This window comes from Armigeres subalbatus, chromosome 3, assembly GCF_024139115.2.
Source record: "Armigeres subalbatus isolate Guangzhou_Male chromosome 3, GZ_Asu_2, whole genome shotgun sequence".
NCBI classification, from domain to species: Eukaryota; Metazoa; Arthropoda; class Insecta; order Diptera; family Culicidae; genus Armigeres; species Armigeres subalbatus.
In genome coordinates this window covers 93,154,182-93,176,587 of record NC_085141.1, presented here as the reverse complement: position 1 = coordinate 93,176,587, position 22,406 = coordinate 93,154,182, and the positions used below count along the sequence as shown (strand labels likewise).

General features: G+C 40.4%; 1 pseudogene; it reads left to right on the top strand.

Moving 5' to 3' along the window:
• LOC134227917 (uncharacterized) overlaps nt 1–20,497 on the top strand; it is a 42,799-nt pseudogene extending 22,302 nt beyond the window's left edge.
• The last annotated feature ends 1,909 nt before the right edge of the window (nt 20,498–22,406 follow it).

The following is a 22,406-nucleotide window of genomic DNA, read 5'->3' as shown; positions in this document are numbered from 1 at the left end:
CTTTGCTATATAAACTTTCTATGTAGCTCTTAGCTCTTGTTTAGGTAATTTTATAACCAGGATTATGGTGTCCTTAAAACAATATTTATGATCTCTCATTTCATTTTTATTTTCACGGATGTCACCTTTAAAGACTTTTAAAACGCGTGTTTTGCTATAGAATATCGTCTGTATCTTCTTCCGTTGTCAGGTTACATCAATTTATTCAAATAAACATGATTTATTAAAATTGGTAAAACTTGAGATAAAAATAAATTGACATAATAGAATTCTCTTTCAGATGCCGTGTAATATATTTTTTGGTCTGCCTAATCGAGAGATATAAAAAAAAAATGTAATTTGGCAGAAAAACGTTAAACTTTTATCGGAAAAGATATTGACTATATTTACCATCAAAATGTTTTTGAGCCTAAAGTCACTGAAGACGACTTTTCGAAAAATCTAAAAAAAAAAGTAGATAAAGCCTGTTTTTTAAATTTTACCCAATTCAGTAAATTTATCTAAATCACTGACTCAGAGCTACAGAAAAGATTTTTTAGCAAAATTGATTAGAAAAGCTGCGCTCAACTTTAGTAGAACATAACATGTCAATATTCTGAGCAAAAAAAATCTAATTTTTTATGATGAAGCACTCTAGCCACAGTAGAACCCTGATATGTGCCTATTCAGGCAGACTATAAGTATTTATTCCCTACAAAATATAATTCAATAAAAGTCTCTTTCATATTCCTAGTTTCATACTGATATAAAAGCCTTATTGTAAAATTCCTGGAATTTCTAGATATTCGAAAGTATCGTTGACATTCATTTGTGAATTCCTTAGAAATACTCCAGAGAAATTGGTTGAAATAAATCAAGAAATTTATTTGATAACTCACTCCGATATTCCTCCAGTAACTTTTAAAACACCTTACAAGACCGTCTAAGACGAGAGTTTAGTACTTTCCATTACAATTCCACTAAAGTTTTGTTATCTTTGCAGATACGTATTCGACCTCAACATGTGTCTTGTACTTGACTCCTGACTTTACTGGAAAGTACGAAACTCGTCTTAGACAGTTGAATATATTCCACTAAAATATCTTAAAATATTTTTGAACCTTAAAAAGATTATTTTAGGAATTCTTCCTAAAATTTTAGGAGTATTCTTCAATTCCTTAAGTCCTTAATAATTTTCATCCTACTTAATTCCTTCAGAAAATTCCTTACAATTTCTTCTGAGTACTTAAGAAATGCTTTCAGTTTTGTTCCATGTTCCTACATTCTCTTTCGACTTGAAATTCCTTTGGAAGTTTCTTTGGCTGTTCCTGCGGAATTCTAAAATTCATTAAAATTACATTCGTTTTTGAGAATTTCTTCGGAATTTTTGGAGAATTATTGAAATTTTACTTTTAATTGTTTCGGCAATTATTTCATGATTCATGGAAAAAAATCTTCTAAATATCCATAAGGCATTCATTCAAGAATTTGCCTAGATATCTTCAGAACATCCTTCAGCAATTCTATTTAAAACATTCTCTAAAATTCTTCCGGAACTTCTAGAATTTCTTCGAAAATGCCTTTATCTTTCCGAGCATCTTTTAGTGTTTGTTGTTTATTTTTTGATTTTTCTTTCGGAGAATTCAATAAGCCTTTACATTGCAAACAACTTCATTTTCAATAAATTTCAAAAAGTTTCCTGGAAGATCTACCGAAAAATCTGAATCTCGAAGGAAATCTCAGAGTTTTCAGATAATCTTTAAAGAAATCCTGGAGGAATATCGAAGGAATTCCTGGCATTTTTTTTTTTGATAATTTAAGAAATAAAATTCTTGAGTAGCTCCCAAACCAGAATTTTTTGGATAGTTTTTGAGAAATTTGTTGGGTTTAGTGCAGAATTTCCAAATAAATTTTTTGAAGCATTCCCAAAGGGAGCAGATGATTTCGAAAATAATTCTAAAAGAACTTTCTGAAAGAGTTTTGAAGGTAAAATACTTCCCTAAAAATTCTAAAGATTTCAGAGAATCCATAAAGGTATGTTTGTAGATTTTATGATGGGTTCCGAAGAATTATCGAGATGTATAAACGAGCTTTTAGTTCATTTCCAATTCTAGCAGTCTACTGACTGAACAGTCAAATTAAAGGTACATGATAGTAATGGAAACAGTATGAAATTTCATTTCAGTTCTAACGTTGCTAGAACATGAAAATATAGATAAAAGATACAAAATAGGATAATGAAACGGACCTGGTTGAACCACGACCTCCTGCGGCAGATGCGTAGCCATATTCACAAAATAATGTCCCTAAAATTACCTCAATAAGTTCTACAAAACTCCTCCGGAAACGTATTCAGAAAGTTCTTTGAAATAATTTCGGATGTTCCCTTTGTTACCTCGAAATTACGTAATTTCCTCCTCGTATTCCTTTGTTAAGAAAACCTTAGAGTATTTAAGGTTCGTTCTTTTGGAAAATCTTTGAAATTTCACCCAATTGCTTTGGTATTTGTAAATCCTTTAGGAATTCTTCGTAATCCTTAGAAGATCTTGAAAACCATTCGCAAATTCCTTTTGAAATATCGACGGAAAATATTTTGAATTCTCCAAAAATTCATTTCGCAGATTCAGCGGAAATATATTTGATCTTTGAAAGTTTGCTTTGGAATTTCTTTTGGAACGGAAATTATTTGACCATTCGGATTTTTTAAACGGAATTTTTAGAAATTCCTCTAGGGGCTCATGTGAGTTCTTTGCTGGCAGCTTTTCTGAAATTCCATAGAAATTCTTTCAGAGAGACCTTAAGCAATTATCTCCTTCTCTGACCTAAAGGCTAAGATTAAAGTGTACCTTAAGCAATTCCTTTAGATTTCTGCAGGTAATCCTTTGGCCGGCTTTGGAAGTTCTTGGACATTTCCTCAGTAATTCTGTCACAACATTCTCATTTCTTTTGTTTTCAGGAATCTCATTTCATCATCAATTCATTCAAAGAATTTCTTTGAAGTGCTTTTTGGGAACTATGCGGGGAGTATTAGAATTCCTGAACATTTTTCGAAGTTACTGAAAAGATTCTTTCTAGTTTTCTGCAGGAATTGTCGGTTCCTTATGTGAACTTTTTTGAAGTCAGTGCTACAGGAAAATTATAGAATACCTATACGCTAATGGCAAGGCCTGCGTGTAGTAAAGCCTTTTGTGCCTTAGCAGAGCGAATAAACAAGTCTACATTTAGCAAGCAAAAAGCTAGTTCGGTTTTATGTTTCCTTGGTGTGAATTGTCAGTGGAAGTCAGTCATGTGGGATCAATAATAAAGTGGGCTGAAGTTCAGTTGATATGTTACACTAAGTTCTTTCGAAAATTCAGCAAAAATTTTGCCAAGTGTCCTTATAATCTTTTTCATATTCCCTCGGGTGTCATTTTGAACCCCTTCGAAGATTTTTCAGCAATTTCTTCCGAAATTGTTTGAGTCTGAAACTATTTCATTCCTTAATAAATTTCCAGATGAAATCCTGAAAGAATATCTATATGGTTTCACCTGGTTTTACTGAGAATTTCCCAACGATAACCGTAATGGTTTTGAAAAAATACTTATATGAGTTTCCGCAGAATTTCTTATAAGGTTTCTAGGAATTTTATGAAACTTAAAAAATTATGATTTCTCGGACATCTTCCAGAACTCCACCAAGAACATTTCTAAGAGCACACCCTATAATACAGACTATTGAGGCTATTACTCAGTGAACACTACCTACTGCTGGATACCCCGGGGTGCGGAATCAGAGAGCAACGATGAAGCGGACCGTTGTAAAACCTCGGAAGAAATGCAAAAAATGGAAAATTAATAGCGAGCACAGACATAAAATCCCTTCAACAAAGAAATAACCGAATCATGGGAAAATCTACAGGTAGAAGGATAAGCTCTGCAGGAAAATAAAGGTTAAGTCACGCCATGGGTGGGCAGCACAGTCGGAGGGAACAACAGACTATCGGATTGCGGTTGGACACAAGAAAATTGCGACCACTACATATCAAGAACCAAACCCATATGCTCAATTGTGTGACGTTGACGGTAGACATGTTGATCAACTTTATCGAAATATACAGATGTGCGTTTAAAGGCAAGTTGAGCAGCAATCAGAGGCATACTAGAGCATTGATGAAGATGAATCAAAGTGCTCAAGTACAAAAGAATTTGTACAATAGAATATAAGTCCCTAATTCTTTTCAAGGTGAACCATTCATTTCATTTAATTCGTTTGCATTACATAAACAGATAACACTGAATCAACAATTTGCGCCCTATTACGGTTCGAGCCGCATCTCTCATCCTCAGATCACTCACGCTCCTAAGATCGTTTTGCTACCTGGTCTGCCATCCGCTGCTGCGCTCCACGCCAGTCGTACCTGCCGGATCGGAAGCGAACACTCCTCTTAGCAAGGGTTGCTGTGCGGCATTTTGTCAACGTCACCTGCCATCGTGCCTTCGGCTTTTGAATTTACCTTCTGGATATTACTGGATTCGCCGTAGAGCTGGACGAGCTCCAGGTTCTTCTTCCCCCACCATGTACACTTGACACCTTGAAGATGGTTCCTATAGCACCGTCTCTCCGGACAATACTCCAGGATAGCACCAGAGTCCTCCTCCGGAGCGATCGTATCCCATGTTCATGTCGTGGAGGACGACCGGTCTTATTCACGTCTTAGTGCGGCATTTGGTAGGCTAGAATCTTTTCTGACCGACAGTTTCTTCTGGGCCCGTATGTGGCCCGACTTCCACAGATGATGCGCCTTCGTATTTCGACTAGGTATTTGTCAACCGTTATGAGATCGAGTAGACGGGTGAACCAGTCAAGAAGCAAAAACCTCTATAATAAAGGAAAAAAAAACTTTTTCTGACATATTTTTTAATTTTGAGAAAATATTCAATTTAGTTTGAGTCATCATTACCCCAGTCTTACTCAGCTAGAGCACATTTAGTTTATTGATGATCATCTAATAGATTTGTTCACTTCAAGAACGCGAGGTGGGGAAGTAATCTGTCCATTATGATTGTCATTAGTACAGATTCCATCGTGAATGACCAAGGTCGCATGGGTGGTAGTAACACTACCAAATTCTCTAAATATACTGGATATGCAGCCGCTCAAACATTTGCCCCAATGGCATATATAACACAAAGAATAGTAAAGTTAGAATTTTCCTGAAATTTAGATATATTGAAGTAAATCGACTGAGTTTATCAATACTGAATTGGAAAACTTTATGAAAAACATAATAACAAATAAGTCCTATGACACCGAAGTCTAATTCTAAATACTGCTCAAGGGTTACAGTAAGCACATACCGATGAAGAGGAGTTGACTGCGGCAGGTTAAATCACTGCCCTATTTTTTGCCGAAGTAATGGTAAAAATAATAGTCACCATCTACTACCAAATAATTCCTGATGTTAGACAAAAAACAACGATTTCAACAATTTTGTTCTTACAATAGGACCTCTAGTAAACGTAAAATTCTGTTCCTTCGTACTTGTCGGATGCTTGCGATGTCCGGGACCTGATATTCACGGCATTTCTTTAAGTATGTGCCGTAGTAAGATCTAGTCCGTCATCAGGCAACCAATCAACAGCTCCCAGTTTGATAACTTCCCATGTCACTCACTGTGGGGACAGACGGCAGAAGATGATCTGGGTTCACTGTAGGCGGCATTTAGAGATAGTAATCGCTAGAAAGTTCTCACAGTCCGGCAGATTGTAAGGTTTTGTTAATTAAAAAACTAATGCGCCTCCATGCGGATACTGAAATAATAAATTTCCGCAACTAAGCGACGACGCCGATAGACTTAAATAGTTTCAGTACAGGATACATATTTTCTGAAATTGAAACATTGGATAAATGAGACAGCATAATACACTACAGTCGCCGTGCTGGTTGCTATGGGAATATTTGCTTGGAACTTGAAATAAAAGGTAGAAAATCCAATTTAGTTGAGGGGAAAGACGGCTTTGCTTGAGTTTTGTTCTATTATTGTCGGGGGAGTTTTTGTCGACCAAATTTATGAAATTTGGCCCGTAATGCTTTGATATGCAAGAATGTAGGCCAGAATTGAGCATAGTCGTCATAAAACCCCCAATAATGAGACAAACCTACCAAAATCCATCATTCTATATCATCCGAGCAAAAATAGTTGATGAATGAATTTTCAGAATCGCCTTTTTCTCTAACGCAATGCCCAGCCTGCTCTTTCTTCTTCTTCTTCTTTTCAGTACGAATGGAATAATACGTTACTTGTTATAATTGTATGCGATTACCGTACAAACCTGCAAAGTGAAAAGATTTTCCCTAATGTTGATAAACAATAAGATATCTTGGTGTTTCCTAAACAAGATGAAAACATGTGAATAAAAATACTGTTTGTATCCCTTATAAAGTTATGCCGTTTGAGAGATAAAAATGAATTCAGACTACGAGTATTAGATATCAAGTTGTTTTGCACATCATTGTAACATCACCCAGTTCATCATCACCCATTAATTTATCCATACTAGACCTGAACGTTCGAAAGTCGTGAAGATTCGTCGACCATCAGATCCGGTGGAGTCAGTCCAGCAACCAACCTGACTAACCACCATCGAGGCTGGTGTTTATAAACGGTCCCATTCTTCTAGCCACTCCACAGTTACTGCAAGTGGCCAATTCTCCTTCGGACAACATCCAACGAGCTATAAACGATACGCAGGTTCAAATAAAAACCTTTAATGAGTCGTATTATTTACGACTGCGCCAGATAATAACATTGTTGGAGTCTACGCTAAAAACCATGCGTATGCTTTTACTAAAACATATACATGCATCGATTGATTAAATTTTCTCCACAAAACATTTTGAATTTTTCAGATAGGACCATAACGATTTGTGACAAAACAAATCTAAAATACTCCAAACGCAGTTGACACACAGTAAATTAATTGATTACATAAATCTGCTTCGAGCTAATTATAACAAATGACAACATCTTGCTAACACACTTCGTTTGATCTGTTTCATCCTTCATTTATGGTACTTCCATGTCTGGATTTCTGGCGATGCGCGGTGTAACCTCCTTGTACGTTTCGGGCTGAGATGAGTAAAGCTCGTCATTTGACGGGTTATCCCAATGCAACACCAACATATTGTTGACATTGTTATCCAAACGATGATGGGTACAATGAAGTAACCGTCAATTTGAAACATTATTAGCAATGCTTCAGGAAGATAAGTACTACGTTTCGTGGTTTGCGTCATCAATTGAAATCTTGCTGGTGTCGAAATTAATTTAAATTGGCGATGAATATCCACATCAGTTGATTAGTGAGTCTCTTGTGGAAAGTAGCCGTTGTCTTGTAGGAGTCTGATTATTTAAGGTGTGATAAACTATTCGAGTGAAAAGCTTTGTGCAAAATGTGATTATTCTGTGTTGAGAATTTGTAGCGTTTTCGTGTTTATCCGGAAATCGTGTTCGTCACGTTAGCCATAGCTAGGCTCGTCCGCTCGTATCATATGCAGCTTTAAGTCGATAAATAGATGATATTATTGGGCTTGGTTGTATTAGCGGCATTATCTGGCGTACAGCGAACACCTGGTTCGTGCTAGGTGTTCGCTCATGTATTCCAGCTAGTACTGCCCGCGAACTCTCTCTTGCAATCTTCTGATCAACGGCATAAAATTTTGGAGAGTAGTGATTGCGCGGCCGTTGCTACAATCAGCTCATCGCCCTTTCTAGATGTGACACATAATGGCCCAACCAGAAATCTGCGGCGAAACTTCTTCTCCCAAAATTGAGCATTACCCAGTACGGCGCTCTAAGTAATGATACCGCACCACCCTTTTAAGTAGCTCTGCTGGTGGTTAGTTAACCCGACTAAAAACAACAGCAGGCCAATCTCCTCCTGAAAAGACATGTCTCGTCAAATGCTCTTCGTAGATACTATTTTATGCCTTTATGTCACCTCACGCTCCATTGGTACAGTGGTTGCGGTACGCCATGTAGATCAGCTCTCCGACCATCTTCAAGAGACGCTTAGCTGCTCTTCCGTTAAGTGTCCAGCATTCCAGCTCTTCGCTATCGTTGGCTTAGTCTACCCGTCTTAGTCCGCCCAATTAGCCGCGGCAAAACTCGCGGCGTGTTTGTCCCATCTCGTCCCGAGTTTTGAGCGCAGGCATACTGCAACGAGGTAGTGTTCGGATTCAATACCGCACTGCAGTAAGTCGGACGTTCAGTGATGTCGGAAAGAGATTTACCGTCGATTAGAACGTGGTCGATTTGGTTTCCGTTTTGAGTTGAGTGACCTCCATGTGGCCTTGTGGATATTCTTGCGGGGAAGAAAGTGCTTCGGACTACCATTCCGCGTGGAGTGCAGAGATTTATGCACGTTGTCCGTTGTACCTTCGATGGTACGGGCTTATCGTTCCGATACCGGCGTGCGCATTCCTCCCTTCCTGCATGGCGATTCCATGTCGGTAGATGACGTTTGACGTCGCAGTGGGCATCATCGTATGTCTGCTCATGGCAGGCTCTTTCTGTCAGATACTCCTCGATGTGGGCAATGCGTTGATGATTTATAGTTGAAGACGGTATCCTGCTTAATCTCCTTCAGTTGAGTGGCTGTCACCCAATCACAGGCGTCTTCCAGCACTATGAACCGTTCCGAGCCCGTTGGTGGTGCCCGCTTTAGTAAAGGAGCCGCTACGATGCCCGCTTTCACACTGTCTGTCCCAGCAATTTCCTGCAACCGCTACGACGTAGTTGCGGAGATGTAAATCGATCGTAATCATCTTCGCAACATTAAGCAAAGCCTAGCGACTAATGAGTTCCATGTTCCAGCTTAAATCTGTGATCCCCTGTTCGTCGCCCTATCGTTGGCCGATTGTATAGATCGTCTATTATCGCTTATGTCGTTCAGATGATTGATTTTACAAGCGACATTGGGCCTGTGCAAACCTCCTGTCTCGCTGGAGAACGTCGTGACAGGTCTGTTTGGTATCCTACTCAACACCAAGACTTGCTGGTAGTGCGCTTTTGGTAGATACAACGCAGATACAACCCGCCTGTCAAATCCTCCATTTCAACTTACCGTGGCCCTGTGAAGGGTCGACAAATGTCAAACATGAACCCTGCTGCCCAGAAAACTGGGAAAGGGTTTTCAGATTCAAGGCACCTGAACAAACAAAACCAGAGAATATCTTGATTATCAAAGAAACACTAGAGTAAGTCGCAGGTCTTCAAAGTGCAAACAAAAGTCTATCAACATGTTTCAAATGGTACATGTCTTTCAATTTGTATCTTTTAATGAGTACAGAAAAGTTGATTGTGTTTACAGCGCCAGAATAGCACAACGCATTTGTTGGTTGCAACACTTGGCGTAAATATGAAACAAATTGCTTGTACACTCAACCCTCATATTGGAAGCGTAGTTAAAAGTAAAAAGATTTTTTGCTAAATTTCTAGTACACCCATTCTGTTTTACACGGATTTTTTGCGGCCGTGTAAAAAAATCCCTTAAATTTTTACTGAAGATTGCTCCATTGCATAATTCGTCGAAATCATAAAACTTCTTTTACGGTTTTCGAATTTTGAACTGAAAACTTTTTTACACCAGACGCATCCCCGTGTAAAAAATCAGATATATTCACTGCTGTTTGCGTGATCGTTGATACTTAAAGCACATTCACTTGCGTCTTACATAGGGTATTAGATCTCTCAAAGCCCCAGGCATACAGAATAGTAAAAGATCTCCAAATTGTCCGCAGGTTAATCAAATGGTCAATCGAATCAACCAAAATCTTCATGATGTCGCAGAAGCCAGTAGTATCAATAATTTATGTCCTCCGATGGTTGTGCTTTCACTTGCGTCTCAGAACAAGACATATGAAGTGTTGTAAAGATCTCCAAAATTGTCCTGGGTTGAATCAAATGGTCAGAATGTTGAAGGCTTCCCATGGTGTCTACATCTCGGTGTCAACAATTTTGTCCTTCAATTATTTGTCTTTTCGCGCGTCTTCAATTCTTGCATGTGAAGGTGTGGAATCTCCAAATTTCTGGTTTGAATCAAATGGTCTTCCAAAATCTACTGGGGCATCCGCTGGTATCCACAGCCATAGTATCATCAGAAATCCTTACCCTCGACTATTTGTCTTTCTGCCCGTCTCAATCAGGTATATGAGATGATGTTTTTAACGTCTCCAAATTGTCCCTGAGTTTGAATAACGCGAACTACCAGTCAACAAAGGCTTCCCGATGCTCCCCAAGCCGCGGTGTCCAACCCAATTTTGTCTTCTGATGCTAGTCTTTGCCCACGTTTCAAATGGGCATATGAGATGTTATGGTCTTGGCATCCCAAGCAACTCAAGTTCGATGGAAAGGGCTATTTGGCTTATTCAGCTCTCATTTAGTAATTTTTGTATCGGTGGGAGCGTAAAGTGAACTCGTTAAAGTTCCGTTAAGGATGCTTGGGAACTTGTGCGAAACCATAGTGAACCAATTGATTCAGTAGGAGTAAATTAAGTAAAATCTGAACTTCTGGTTGCTTAGGATCTTGTACCACAATATGAGATGCAATTCGCAAGACATCAAAAGCTCCAAAGACAACTTTGAGATCTTACCACACCTCATATGCCTTGGTTTGAGACAGTGAAACTACAAATACTCAGGAAATATAAATTGAGAGTTGAAACCGCGACTGAAGAGATATGAAGAAACTGGTGATTTGTTGAACAATTGATCAAACTCCCTGACTATTGGAGATCTAAAAACTTATCATATGCCTGGATTTGAAACAGAGTGAAAGACTAAATACTCTGAAAATCATAATTGAGCTGATGCCACGGCATAACACATCGTTGAAGCTTTGGTTGATTCAGTAGACCATTTGGTTCAAACTCCAGGACAATTTAATTTAACCTCTCATATGCCTCCATTTGAACACCAAGTGAAAGACAAATACTCGGAAGGACATAAGAGGGTTGTTACCACGGCTGGGACATCATGGAAGTCTTGGTTGATTCGGCAGGCCATTGATTCAAACTCCCAGGGTAATTTGGAGACCTTACAACATCTCATATGCCTGATGTAAGACGCAGTGAAAGGCGATACTCAAGGAGAACATGGTGGGTTGTTACCATGACTGAGACATCATGGAAGCCTTAGTTGATTATTAAACCATTTGATTCAAACTCCAGGACAATTTGAATCTTACTTCATCGTATGTCGAATTTGAGACGCAAGTGCAAGAAAAATACTCGGAGGACATGGATTGATACTGGCTGAGGACATCATGAAGGCCTTGGTTGATTCAGCAGACCATTTCATTCAAACTCAGGACAATTTGGAGGATACTTTACAATATCAGATCAGAAAAATATCCGTAAGCTCGTTTAGTGGAATGTATTAAACCGTCTAAGGCGAATTAAGTACTGTCATTTGGGTACAGTTAATTTCGTTATCTTTGCAGACGTATTTCGACCACAACTGTGCCAGTGCGTCTTCCGAAATCAATCTTATGCCGAGCGGGAGTCGAGGTAAAGTCGAGTCAAGTACAAGACACTGAACTATTCCACACGTTAATAATCATATATCTGAACAACGAAAGTGCTAGTGAAATAAACGGCTATTAACCAATGTTCAACATCATATTATCAAGAGTGGGGCTTAGTGAAATACAGATATTCGAGAACATAATTGGAATTTGATACTGCGGTAGTTGACATCATAGAAGCCTTGGTGATTCGGCAGACAATTTGATTCCAAACTCCGGACGATTTGAGATCTTACTACATCTCCTTATGTCTGGATTTGTGACAAGTGAAGAAAAAAATACTCGGAGGACATAGCCAGGTTCATATCGCTGAGGCATCATAAGGCCTTGGTTGATTCGGCAGACCGTTTGATTCAAACTCAGGACAATTTGGATCTTACAACATCTCATATACCAGGATTGGAGACTGAAGGAACAAATACTTAGAGGACATAACTTGTGTTGTTACCGCGGCTGGGGACATCAGAGGAAGCCGCATGGTTGATTAGGTAGTCCATTTGATTCAAACTCCAAGACAGTTTGGAGATCTTGAACAACTCCTTAGCCACCTACATTTAGGACATAGGTGAAGACAAATACTTGGAGGCATGATTTGGGATGAAACCGTGGCTAAGGTTAGAGCAGTTCTTGGATGACCTGGAAAGGAACGGCTGTAAGGCATATTGGTTAGTTTAATAGATCATTTAGGGCATGAACCATTTTAAAAAAGATAATAGCCTTTCGGTTGCAGGTGAACTTAAAGCCTATACTCTAGAATTCTTGGATAACCTGGAATGGAAGTGGTTTAATATATCCGTCGGCATGAATCATTTTTAAAAGAAATAACAACTTTCGTTACGCTTATGAACCTTAAGTCCATGGTTACGCGTGTAGATTCAGGAGAATTCTTGGATGACCTGGAATGGAACAGTGTTGAAAGGCAAATGATAAGAAACATACAAAAGCACATCTACATTGTTCTTTGGGTTTCCTGAAGTACCTTCTTGGCAAGGCTTACTTTGGCATTGAACCGTGATTAGAAGTGTGCTGGTCCAAAAATCGGCGGAAGCGTTTGTCAAATTTTGTTCGACGGCGTGAATCGGCGTGACGATTTTCGATTACGTTTGTTCTTCTGAATTTTTTGACATTTTCAGACATTTTCTGCCAGATGGGTTTTAAACAAATGGTTTGTTCGGGACTAATGACATTCAGCAAACAGCACAGCCTTGTGGCCATTGTTGGATGCCACTAGCCGAATATTACGTTAAGTCGAAGTCATCTTAGGTTGTTTATTGAATTGCAATTTTACTTCAAAGCGGGTTTTGAAATTGTTTAATCGAAAATGTGAATTGGCCGAAAGGACAGTCATCGAACTGGTTGGCCAACAAAGTTGTTTTGTAACAATTCAATTAGCTGAAAATGCCTTTTGGCCGAATTGATCGTTGCCCGAAAATCGTTGACCGTATAAGAATGGTGGCTAAAAATGCAATTTTGTGAATATCGTCGTTTGCTTTCCGGCGAAGACCATTTGACTCAAAAATGTCCTTTCTGCAAACTGTATTCAACCAAACGTTTTGGCCAAAAAGAGCATTTGAAACAAGTGGCTAAATTCGGCTAACCGATTTTCAAGCAAAGAACTGTTGTCAAATGACATTTTATTCATGACTTTAAGCTAGATGAGCTTCGGCCCAACTTCTTTCGATCTGTGGCCTCCTGCTCTTCCCCGTTCAAAATTTCATTTCAACAAGATTTTTTTATTTAAACGAAATCCTTCGGAATTCCACTTTCAAGTTCTTTGTTGATTTATTTTGTTGTTGCAGAGCTTCCCAAAGTTTATTAGGAAATTATTTGGAATTTAGATGAAATCATTGGCAATCCACGAAAAACTCTGGAGTTTCAACGTGATGCTGGAATCAGAGCGATAATTTGTACGAATATTCGTCAGAATCTTGGAGATTTCTTTAAATCGGTTTGAAACTTATAGATCCAGCGGCGTGACAATTTCAGCGGTGCACTGATGCAAAAATATGTCAGCGTGTCGGCGTACCAAAACCTGTCAATTTCTAAACAATACCTGGTGCCCTCAGCGATTACTTTAAAACTTGCGAAACTGCACGTGAATTATTTGAATAGGGGCTAGCTATCCATTCTCAATGCAATGTGCAATAACGGCGCCAGTCAAGCCCTTACGGTCATATAAGGTAGGGAAGCATTTTGGCTCGACTCTCGTTGCTACTAGAGACCGAAAGAACACCTCTGCATCTCTCATTGTCTTGGGATATGGAAATTTCTCTGGATTCCTTTGACAAGTAGTACGATCTATGGATGCGAATCAAAAACGCGTTTTTATAATTTATTTTGCGTAACACTAAGGTAAAACTAAATATTTCGAATCGCGCGACCATTCTGCGTAGTCGAAACACAATCGTCGTGCAATCAACACAAAACAACATCTCGGATCTTGCGAAAGTTCTGTGTCAATACGAAAATGATCCTTACCTTAATTGAAACAACATGGTGCTTTTACTTTCGATCGCAAAAACAAAACTAAGCACCCAGGTCCGCGACCGATACGAGCTATGTTCATCCGCGAACTTGTGCGCGTATGGTCCCAGTGGTACTATGTGTTTATTCAATCCTGCTACAAAACCATTAAAAATTGGAACAAACCTTTTTCAAACTGTTGTCATCTTCCTTTGTGAATTCCTCCAGTCATTAGGTTACGTTAACCTTTGGACTAACTACTTCGTTGCTTTATTAATTCAAGAACATCATTACTAGTTTGCTCATTTCTGCTACACGAAGAGAGCCCGGGCCAAAAATCTCGTTATCAAAGATAATAATAATAATAACCAATAGTTTGCTCATCTGAAGATTTTGTTAGGGAAGATAATTAAGTACGTCAGGCCTATACCCATTTTCATCAGACTTTGTATTGAACCTCTAAAATGTTTGTTTTAATAGACACGCTGCCAGCTGCTTCGCCTTCTTCAACCTGAAAGCTTGACGTGCTTTGTGGCTGGCCCTTAGAAATACTTACACATTGACTGAATATCAGTCAATACTAACAAAATGACCAACTACATCATCTTACTATGCTCGTCCTTTAGAGTCTTCCACCGACTCCGCACGAGTTGAGCCTCAGCATACATTACGTGCAGCAGCAAAATAAACTCATCCATCGTCGTCAACTTCACCACATCATGCAGACGAAAGTATGTCCTATTTGGTCGCCATCAATCAAATCATCAACTGCTGCCACCAGAACGAATTTCGGATTAACACGGCGCCAGTCAGCACAAGTATCATGCCAATGAACGACCTACGGCATCGATACCATGCCAAATAAGCATACCCGACCGACCACCCCAACCAACGTTGAACTGCTTCACAGTAGACGAAGACGGTGAATTATGGATACTTCAAGCTTAGAATTTGCTAATGGGAAAGGGTACGATAGAGTTAAGAATACTAACATTTGATGTTATCATTTTGAACCCGAACAACATGAATTGGCTCTACAAATGGCACAAAAATGATGGAACCGTTGTAAACAACGGACAGAATAGTTCCGCCGAGAATAAGGTTCATAAACATTGAAGTGAGTTCGTATACTACATATTTGGTCTGTAACTAAACTACAAGCAATTTTAGGAGCATCACACCACAACTTTACGACTGACGAGCTGCAGGCAGCATTAAGTACTTTACAAGGATAAGCATCCAGTACTATGGCTCCGTGACGGCGCTGGTGAAGTTAGTGATACCGTGCAAACATTGCTACAAAAGTACGGTCATGAAACGAGAGAATACGATAGGGACCATTTCTTCGGCTGAAGCTCATGAAGCACACTACGACTACATAAAGGGAACATCTGGCACGCTATCTGCAGGAATGTATCGAGCAGCGTCAGAAAAAGTATCATGAGGGTCCTTCGAAGGTAACTACACCCGAGAAGACATTGTAACAAATTAACCGCTCACCATGGAAATATGGTCTTACTTATGGTTGAGCTCAGTAAAACTTCTGGCAAACCAACAATGCGTATCTGGGGTCTCAAATGGGAGCAGACAACGACTCTGGTAACTCCTTTTACAGCAAGCTCTAAAGAGGATCGGAGTGGAATTAGTAAGAAGAACTCGCAACACTAACAAATATTATCCATATTAATTAAAACTCTTTCTCTTCCATCACGGTTCCTACAATTCACCAAATAAATTTCCTAATCCCTTCCAGCACCGAGATCCGGGTTATAAGTACCCATGTCGAAAAAGAACTGTTATGAACAAGAACTAGAATGCTATCAGCCGTTAGTGTAGAAGTCACTTGTGAGTAGTCTGAAGTCAAATTCCACTAACGTGGATAAAACCAATCACGACTGTCAATGAAATGGGAAATGTGATGTCCCCGGATGAAGAGAGCGTTACATCTAACACTCTAATTCTGAGGATATCGAAAATTGATCGATCAAATGGGAAAAATCGGAAAACAAAACGAAGACGTGCTGAAAATATCCAGCATCTTCTCTGGCTAGTCAGCGGATCTCGACCAGCGTCCTGGCTTCAGTACGTTCTGAATCATGCAGGCGCATCGTAAAGTCCAATTCACTTCACTTGCATGAAGATCAACCATCCGAAGAGTGAATCAGAAACCGATATACGAAGACATTCAGAATTTTATGGCAGAAAACATTCAGGAAGTTCTTCCAGTCTTGTGGATCAAGTCCAGCAAGAATTGAAGCGTATAGTCATACTGAAAAACTATTGAACTGACATTCAGAGACGCTCGCGAACGCAGACTTCTCTGAAGAAGAGTATTCGGTCATCGCCTTTCCATTCGCATCCCAGCGACAAAAGACGATATGCATGATTTCCAGAAACATAAAAGCGATCTTCGATGGGATTTCAAACCCGCACAAGAAGACGACAACGAATATGCTAGCATACAGGACTTCATTAGAGAGCTATTCAGTTGAACGTCTGACCAACGAATTCGAATGTCTCAAAACTAAACAATTATCAATTCGACATTAGTTCCGACGAGGCTAAACACTGCGGAATCGGCCAAACTATTACGACATTGTTGCTGTGAATCAACGAATTCAGGACTTACTCAACCAGAACAGAGAGAGGTTGCCAACAGTTTGGGTTCCTTGGAGATTGAACCACCAACATCAGTTGACAATCCCCGCTGAAGAGGCAATCTACGTAAACCTGCAGAAATTAACGCATTTGCTACGCTAATTCCTGTGAAACATCAGAGAGAGAAAGCAGGTGAAAAAAGCGACATTATTAAAGTCCCTGTTAACAAGATAGTACCTACAGCGAAGACCAGTCAAAAGTTCCTCTGAAAGTATTTTCAAACAATAGCACATAATCATAAATCACCCATTCCGACAGTGCATATGAGTCATGTTGAGGAACTGCGACATGTTGTAAGAAAACATCGAAAAAAATTGAACCCAGGAACTGGATGTATGTTGCAAAACAGATTGGACAGTCAAGTGCGGACGTGGTTCAACCTCTATGATAATGTCGTAGATACAGAGAGATCATCGAAGTTAAAACAGCCCACGCCAAGAGATCATAACTAGTGAACATGACCTTATCCAATCATAGTCTAACACAGAATGTCCCAGATACATCGCTTATCATTCCCGCTGAATATGAACCTCCCGACCAAAGTACTTCTTCTGATGAAATCAATGACACCTGCGAAGATGTTGTTAGTCCACATAATGTTGATCATCACTGAACCATCCATAAGCCCTCTGGCAAGTAACAAATAGTTCCATACAATCTCCAGTTTAGCTGTTCTCTTGAAACCCCATCAGTAGTGGTCCTAGGCAGATCCCAAAGGTCTGAACCAATGCTCATTTCTGCCTGCTGAGGCCTCTTCGGCAACACAAGTCCCGCTATAATTGAAATCGTCGATGCACCACAACTGAACACAGACCTATCAAGCGAACTGTGTCCTATCGCTGCCCGACCATCCAACAATCTATCGGACTTGTGATGCTGGATGCAGCTGATACAGCAGATGAAAGACAAATAGCCTCTGACATGGCGACCATGGAAGACGAGGGATGACGTGCAGACAGATACTACGGGAAGATGAGTACACGGTGACTGGACGGAAGGTGACGAAATGATGGGAAAGAGTGGGACTCCAACGAAGAATACGACGTGGATGAAAACGGCGACTTTCGAATGTAAGAGACGAAGACGATGACGGTTCAGTGACTGAGTGAAATAGCTCAGGGACGTTGGCATTCAGTGGTAGTGGAAGAAAAAAAGGATTAGGAAAAGCAAGCAAGACTTCCCCAGGAGCCAAATACAGCGATGTTGCGGGAGATGGAGCGCAACAGCGCATCAGAATCAACGATCTACCTTACCGGATGGTGATTTCAATGACACGTTAGTGTGATCGAGCAATCATTCGAGCAAGGGTTACGACATTTTGAGTTTGTGTTGAAGGATTGACGAAATAACCAACTGGATTACGACGAAGGCTTTTCTGGGTGCAGACACAGTACAGAATAGTCGGAGATAAAGGCACAATTAGTGAAGTCACTAATAGCAGATGCTACGCAGTTCTACTGGTAACGCTGGTGGCAGAGAGAACATGAACGACCATGAAAATGTGCAAACGTTATTGAATGCCAAAAGTGGTTATTGGAAATTTATCAAAACAGCTCAGCATGCTGGAAACGCACCGTGAATCTAGATCCAGCGAGTAAGTTCAGACCGGGAAGCGCACAATTGCGATTTAGTACAATCTGGTCCGAGTCAATCTGTCGCCGGCGTTGAAAACGGGCTACACCTGAACCACCACAAGTTCAAAGATTCCTGAAACCGTTACATCTGACGCTATCGAAAGACGCAGAACAAAACCATGAAAAGGAAACTGCTTCATTACGCACGTTCTGGATACCACTATTGAAATGCTTGAATACCGTCAAGAGATCTAGGGCGCTCCAGCAGGTTTCACCAGTTCCGCAATTGAAAACTGACAGTCAAAGTGTCTTCTGAGAACAATGTTCCAGAATATGCTACACTGTGAATCGGAATGAAGTAACAGGTCATCTGGTCAACCTTAGGAGTCGATCAAAAATTAGACCACGAAACACCTGGGTAATGAATATTAAACAACTAAAATATGCCAACCGAAAATGGTTCGACATCTGTACGGGCCGTTGTAAACGGAGCTGACGATACAATCACAAATGGACAATCGATTCAATCATACAAAACTCGGCATGCAGTCAACTGTAGCTCAGATTGTAGAACCAATAGCTGATGTGAATCTAATTTCATCAAGGAAACCATTAATCAAATCAGCTCAGAAAGTTATCTCCGAAACAGTTCTTCTAAGGTTGACGAAATTGATACTCTTAATTTAGTCGCATTATCTGAAGAAATACGATTCGATCATCACAACTCAGATCTAGAAGAACAAATCAATTCAGCCTAGAACGAACATCACATCCCCAGAAATACAGAATCCTCTATTCAACGTGATGAACCCCAATATTGGTCAGACTTCTATGAATCAGCTCAAATCCACTTCTATAAACAAGAGGGTACAAACTTTTGAACCCAGAAAATATAAATCATCTATCAGCTGGACCTAAAAGATCCATGTTGATGAAATTTCAGTGGAGGACGCAAGTGACCCGTCCAGTATCGTGCCTCATCTACGATACATGGTCAACCTGATAATATCTTGGCTGTGCATTCAGAAGCGGCATTCTGTACCTCGGATAACGATTCAGGACACAATAGTTCCGCAATTACTATAAGCAGATAAAAGACATGCTTCAGATACTACCTCAACCAAAGACCTTAGTTCACCAAGTAATGAACAAACTTTGAACAATTCAGTAGAATTGCATCCTGTTCAGAATCAAATCATGGAACAACACGAGATTCTGCAATGTTCCGGCAAAGACTGAAACTCTTCAAGCTCTTCTTCAAACGAAGATGAAATACTGTGAATGGTGGCCGAAATTATAAACAAATCGGAATCCATACCAAAGTCAGCTGTTGAGATGAAATTGTTCCACCAATACTCACCAGCAGGAGTAATTCACGATGCGACTATCCGTTCATCCACATCGCGAGCCCTCGGAAGTTCTTCTAGTTTTATTGAGTTCATGCCTCACAGAAGTGATCATTCATTCGCAAACGGTGAGAGAACCATCATCCAGTCATCATCTCTGAAGCGCACGCGGTCGTCCAACATCTGTAAAACGTTAAAGCCTCTTCATCAACTCAGAAACCCTCTCCCAAATCCTCATCAAAATCCATAAAAACTCCTGGTCCAGGCACTGCCCAGACATCATCACAGAGCACCACTGGCGAAGCGGCCACTCCATCCTCTCGTCATCATCTCCATCCGGCCCAGAAAACTACCAAGCGCTCGTCAGCTAAAACCGAAGCCTACCGAAATCCAAAGAAGACCGCCACCATCCGATTCCTCTAGTCTGAAACTCTCTTCGCAAAACTCCATTGTGATCCGTTCGGTCCCATGCAGATCCAACTCCGTCAAGAACATGCACAGAAGAGTTCCTCAACAAAGACACAAAAGATTCATCGAAATCGCCCACCATCACGCCGAAACCAAAACCATCCAAACTGGTGCAACCGAAGGCATTCATAATAATAAACTTACCAACTATTACCATACCCCACTCAGCGAACGTTGCATGTGACACTGATAGCTTCCACATCGTCGTCGAGAACCAGGTTCTGTCGTTCCACACCGAGACCAAGTTCGTCCAAGGCACCACTCCGGGGATCTCGCGAAGGTTCAGTCCTCGGAGCAGAAACGCAAACTCCGAAAAGAGTACATGGAAACGTGCTTCGCGACGACTACTTTACCTCGGATGAGGCGATGGTGCTGCCGACGGTCACGGAGAACACGGAGAATGCGCAATCGTTCGATCGCTGGTTAAGCCGTTCCGGCCAGTGAGGAACCGCTGAGGTAGGTAATTTTGACAATTTTGAAGATCATTATCATTCATTCCTGAATGATATTCTTGATTACCGGACAGTTACTGAACAATCTGATTTAATTCGAACCATTTTCTCCTTGATTTTGCCAGCGTAAACGAAATTCGCATCAACTTTCGTTCGAAAAGAAAATCAAACGTAAGCAGAATATCCTGGTCAATAATATGACCTTTAAGGTGATTATAGAATGAAGCCAGAAATCTGACCATTTTGTAAACCACGTGCTTTTCAATATTTTTCAAGGAAGACTGAATGAAGAAGAACCATAACGCAGATGGGGCAAATAATGGTAGATCGTTGCTTAGTTATGCTGAACAATCATAATTTGATTTCGACTTTGCACAAAAAGCTTATTACGCCGATTTGAGGTTTTGGAAATGTAGATAAACGTGGTAAATTGAAATTCACCACGGGCTTCATTCTATAATCACCTTAAGCTTTTAGAGGTTTTGTGTTTGAATTGTATATCCTTCCAAATAGTAGTTGTCGGCCAAATGAACCGTTCGGTCAAACAACCGACTTTCAAACTACTATGTCCTACTACTATCTCGATCCGGATAAACGGCATGTTCAGCCAAATATCTTGTTGTCCTACTGAATGTCTTTTCCGTTTAAACGTCGAATTAGGTCAAACGACGTATTCGGACAAAGTGATTCAGCTGATCGGCATTTGCAAAGCGTTCATTAAAAAGGTGTGTATCAATTTGCTTTTGGCCTAATGTCCGTTTCAGCAAACAGAACTTCAGCATGATGACTTTTGGTCTTTTTCTTCTTCGATACCAAAAGCGTTCATTCAAAAGTGTGGATCAATTTGCTCAGCTAATTTCCGTTGCAAACGGAACTTAGCATAATGACCTTTAGTGTAAACTTACAATCCGTTTTAAACTTACAATCCGAAAACTGGAACTTGGCCTGCTTTTCATCGAGATTCATTCAACATTCTCGAATTCATCAGGAAGTTTCTACAGAACCAAAACAACTACTAAAATCCATAGAAAACGTTTTTTCGAAATTCTCCAATAGTATCAGATGTTCGTCGCGAAAGTATTAGGGTGATATGCACTTAATTTTTTACCGGTATCTCAACAAATGATGAACTTTACCGAGAATCGCACAGCCATTAACAAACATGTTTTGCCGAGATTTCTGTCAAAATTATGATGATCAGCAAATAATTTGCCAATCAGCTAACAAACGCTATTTTGCCGGAATATCAGTTATTTTATTTTGCTGGTGCACGGCTGTGCGGATTTTTGCCGAGCTGCGAAATAAACTGAGTGTGTCGATACTATTATCATCTTCAAACTTAAACGTACATATTCATGATATAATTAGAGGCGAAGTATATAGTGTGATGCGGACGTTCGGATACGGCAGGCATTATTTATTTATCATCAGACTAAGGCCGGAGGTGTACCGCTGCTATACGAAGGCTTCTCCATTCAAGCTCGGTCGCGCATACGCAACCACGCTGAGTCTGCGGGAGGTCCGAGAGTCGTCCTCCACTGATCGATCCACCTTGCCCGCGCTGTGCACCTCGCCTTCTGTTCCCGTCGATCGTTGTCGAGAACCACGTACCGGATTACTGTCCGAACTTCTGGCTATCCGTGCCAGCCCGCAGTCTGTCGATTTTCGCGGTGTGAACGATGGATGGTTCTCCACAACAGCCTGATGCAACTCGTGGTTCAGTCGCCTCCTCCGCGTGCCGTCCGCATCGCACCCACCGTAGATGGTACGCAACCTTTCTTTCGAAAACTCCCAGTGCGCGTTGGTCCTCCACGAGCATCGTCCAGAGTCTCGTTCGTAGGACTACCGGTCTTAAGCGTTTTGTAGATTAGTCACGTTTGGTACGGCGGCGAACTCTGTTC